Below are 4499 nucleotides of genomic sequence, written 5' to 3' on the forward strand. Positions count from 1 at the left end.
ATAGGGTCGGAGATGTCTCCTTCACAGCGTTGCAAACTTCTGACTGAACTTATAATACCCTCTGCAAGGGTATAAAAATAGGAAAAATACTTTTTATTGTTTTTTTTTCGAACGACAACAGGAACATCAATTGATAAGTTTTTAAAGGTGAATTTGCCTTTGAGTTCCATAGAGCAATATCCTTCAAAAATAGAAAACCAGCCTTTAAATTAACAAATGCTACGCGAAAGAAAAAAAAACGGTAAAAGATGAAGTTGATGACGTCGGCGCCAGTCATTTGACTGTGCCAAGCATAACCAAAAAATGTTGGCGCGTGCCACTTAGTGTAGTTTGTGAAGTGCAACGGATGCCACGCTGTTAAAGGGGTTGGAAGGCGGGGCCTTCACAACAATTTTTGAAGGTAAGTACTACAATGCAATGCGTTTACATATGAACTTATGCACCGCGCGCTATAAATAAATTTATGTTACGCGTTTGGTAGTTTTTAAATAATTTGATTAATTTATATTTAAATATTGCATGTTTCAGAACTAAACATCACCAAAAGAGCGATGGAATGCCTTCAGATGGATCAAATAAGGCATCACATACCTAAAGAGCTGTTTGGCCAAGTAGTAATTATTTTCAAAAATTTAACGAAGTGGCAAAAAGGAAGTTAAATGCAATAAATATAAATGGAGATGAGAAACAGTTAGGAAACACACAACACATTTAAAAAACATGTTCTCGCACACATACACGTAAAAAAATTACGTTTTGTAAATATATATACAAAAACTTAATTTTTTTATAAAAACATGTGCGTATATTCATACATACACAAATATGCAAAAAAACAACCTAATTTTTGGTGCTAAGTGATCTCGCATTGTTGGTGCTCGAATTTGATTAGCAAGAGTAAATAGAGATAGAAAGTTATATTTATTTATGTTCAAAGATTTAGGAAAATAAAAATGATAAAGTAAAATAATTCATAAATATGCAACTGCAAGGCCAAATAAGCCACCGGTGCAGATCTCTGACATGAATATAAATATATGCATGTTTGTATAAACATACATATGTACATACATACATGTTTTTGCAAGTGTCGAATGTGTTTTTAAATTGTTTATCATCTTCATTCGCAGTCAATCGTGTCGGAATTTGTCTGTCATTAACTTTCTGTCTCTCTCTCGAACAAGCTCCTTTTAACCCTCTCTTCATCTTTCTTTCTCTGTCATTCGTTAAATCCTACTCTATTTTTCTTCCATCTCCCTTCCACTGTTTACAACAGTTCTATTTTGCCTAACTCTTTTGCCTCTGCTTCTGTAAAATTCAGAAGTCGAAACAGCTGCAAGTAAAACGGAATATGCGTTTTTAGGAATTCGTTTGCAGTAAATAACGAAGCTGCGCGCGACTTTTAAAGCCAGGGTTGCTCAAGCAAGACAACAACAATATCGTTGGTTTCTTTCTGGATCGCCAAATTGTATTCTCTCTTCTGTTTATTTGTAACTGCTCTGCCATAAAGCAGTATTGAGCACCCCTGTTTTAAATATACATACGTTACATTTGTGCAAAATAATTACTAGTTTTATTTTGTGTAATACCATTGTATGATTCTGTTTGTATACAAATATTTTAAATGTATAGGTGGACGTGTCTAAAATTTTGTTAGAGTCAAAGAACTCGAAACACATTTTTAAACATTACTGTAAGGAGCGAACATTGACACTCAAACTAAGAAAGCTAAGCAGTGCAATTGTTGCTGAACACTTAGTTTCAGTGAACATTAAGATTTCACAACAAATGTTTTCCGATGTCGCTGAGCAAATAATCGGCTTGTTTGACACAGAAATAAAGGTAAGACAAAATTTAAATATTTAACTATATATTTATACCGTTGCAGAGCGTATTATAATTTCAGTCAGAAGTTTGCAACGCAGTGAAGGAGACATCTCCGACCCTTTAAAGTATATATATTCTTAATCAGCATCACTAGGCGAGTCGGTCTAGCCATGTCCGTCTGTCCATCCGTCCGTTTCTACGCAAACTAGTCTCTCAGTTTTAAAGCTTTCCCAAAAGTTGTCTTTCTATTGCAGGTAGTATATAAGTCGGAACGAGCCGGATCGGACGACTATAGCATATAGCTCCCATAGGAACAATCGAAAAAATAAATTTAAAAAAATTATAACTTTGCTGTTTTTTTGTTTTTTTTTAGTTCTTCTACATACAATAATGGTTAAATATTTCTGAATTACGGTTTAAATTTCATCAAAATCGGACGACTATATCATATAGCTCCCATAGGAACAATCGCAAAAAAAATATAAAAAAAAACAAAAAATATTGTAACTTTGCTGTTTTTAAATTTTTTCTATTAGTTCTTCGACATATAGTAATGGTTAACTATTTCAGAATTACGGTTTAAATTTTATCAAAATCGGACGACTATATCATATAGCTCCCATAGAAATAATAAAACTATATAAATAACTATCTAATAATTGATCTGCAAATCATCATAGCTTCAATGTTTTTAGACATATATGCAAGTAAATCATAATTTTAATGTTTTAAAAAATATATAATTCTTGCAATAGCTGCAAGGGTATATGAACTTCGGCTTCGAAATTTGCTTCCTTTCTTGTTAATACTCCATTACACCATTACTCATTTTTAGGGTACATAGGAAAAAACCAGGAGGCTTGTTATACGCAAAGTATTACACCTTAAAAAATAAATTTAAAAGTGTGGCTTCAGCTGAGGTTAAAGATTTTCGATTGAAACTAGAAAATTTTTAGAAAACTAACGAATGTTTGTATTTTTACAGGTAGAATCAGACTTCGCTCGATCATTCCCAGGCAAGGATAAACTACTCGTGGATAACTGGGGTTATTTTAAAACAAAACTCTGCAAGGGTATAAAAATATCCCCAATATTTAAAACCAACATATCGAGCAAAAATTGTTGTGCTTTCTTACAAAAGTCGAATGAGGAGTCAAGTGGTTAGTCCAAATTTATATATTTATCAAGAAAGAAAGAACACTTGGGTAAGCCGAAAAGTATATGAACTACATTTAGGCTTTTATGCGTATGTTTTCAAAAATAATATTTCGATTTTGATATATGAAATTGTTGTCCGATATTAATTTAATTAAAATCGTTCTTATGAAATAGTAAATAATGGCGAAATCTCGAAGTAAATTAATAAAAAACAGCAAAGTTATAACTTAAACTTTTGTTGTTTTTTAATTTTCCTTTTCTTTCAACGATATGCTGCGCTCTTCACTGCGTAGCAAACTTTTGATTGAAATTACAATACCCTCTTCAAGGGTATGCAAATTTTAAATAACCAATTTTTAAAAAAATACAAGCTAGCCAAAAATATTTAAAAAATTATAATTAACAAAGTTCCTTCATTGTTTTTTTTTATTTTAATATTTCTATATAATAATTAATAAAATATTAAATTTTTTTCATAGACGTGAAGGACGCTTTTTGCTGCCAGCCCTGTTGGAACCTTCTGCGCGAGGAAGAAAAAGTCAGGGAACCCAGAGCAAAAACTATACTATTGAAGATGGAAGGAACGCATTTTTCACCTGGAAGCAGACTCTTTCAAAGCCAAATACATTTACCAATATTGAAGTCGACTAAGCCTTCAATTTAATGAAAAGGTGTCAACCAAAAATCTGTTGTATTGGTGATTCTCCGTACATCTTAACCCAGTTTTTTGTACACGTCTCTGGAGTATACTACGGGTTCAAGAATATTTTGGTATGCATTAATGCATGCTTCCAAATATTTCAAGTTCTTAATATTGAATGCCCCGAGGAAGCATCCCTGATATGGACCTTTATACAAAATTATTTTTTTAAGATAATTCTCAAGAACGATATTAAAAACAGGTCGGTATCAGAACTTTTAAACGATCTTAAAAGTTAATTACTTACATACGTATACTTGTATTATAATATTGTCCTGCCATGCAAATTTTATTCAGCATATACTTATAATTTTTACAATTAATTTGCTTATAAACCAAAGTAACATAAAAGATAAACCTAAAAAACCTATACCTACATTACAATGTGATCTTGTCATGCAATTTGAATTCAGCATACACTTATAATTTTGTACATTTCATTCTCACTGTTTAATAAGCAAAACAATATAAAAAAAATAAAAATATATTAAAACCATAGGAACAATCGCCCTATGCAAATTTCCACTCAATGGTGGCGACAAAGTTCCACTCAATGATGGCGGAAACTGTTCATCTAAAGATGGCGCCACTGACTCTCACAGATCTGTACAGGCGATACATTCGCCGCCTCGCTCGCTCCAATGTGAAGTTGAAGCACGATAATGTAGTGCGAATAAAAGAAATGACGCCGACCGAACGATGGCCACCAAGAGTTGCCTTTAACCCGCTATACCGCACCGAAACAAGAAAAAGCCAGATCTTGTAGCGTAAGAATGGTAATTAATAGGGTTTTATTCTGTAGACAAAGTTCACG

General features: G+C 32.6%; 1 long non-coding RNA gene across 3 annotated transcripts; it reads left to right on the plus strand.

Annotated features, from left to right (window-relative positions):
* The first annotated feature begins 263 nt into the window (after positions 1-263).
* Positions 264-4121, plus strand: LOC128263674 (uncharacterized). Of its 3 annotated transcripts, none has more exons than XR_008268465.1 (5): positions 264-400; positions 529-614; positions 1633-1842; positions 2813-3032; positions 3465-4121. It is a non-coding gene; the product is annotated as an uncharacterized LOC128263674 (long non-coding RNA). The 3 variants fall into 3 exon arrangements; XR_008268467.1 differs by having other exon boundaries at positions 2813-2987; XR_008268466.1 differs by having other exon boundaries at positions 529-611.
* Positions 4122-4499: the final 378 nt, after the last annotated feature.

The sequence above is a fragment of the Drosophila gunungcola genome, unplaced genomic scaffold (assembly GCF_025200985.1).
Source record: "Drosophila gunungcola strain Sukarami unplaced genomic scaffold, Dgunungcola_SK_2 000010F, whole genome shotgun sequence".
Classification (NCBI taxonomy): Eukaryota; Metazoa; Arthropoda; class Insecta; order Diptera; family Drosophilidae; genus Drosophila; species Drosophila gunungcola.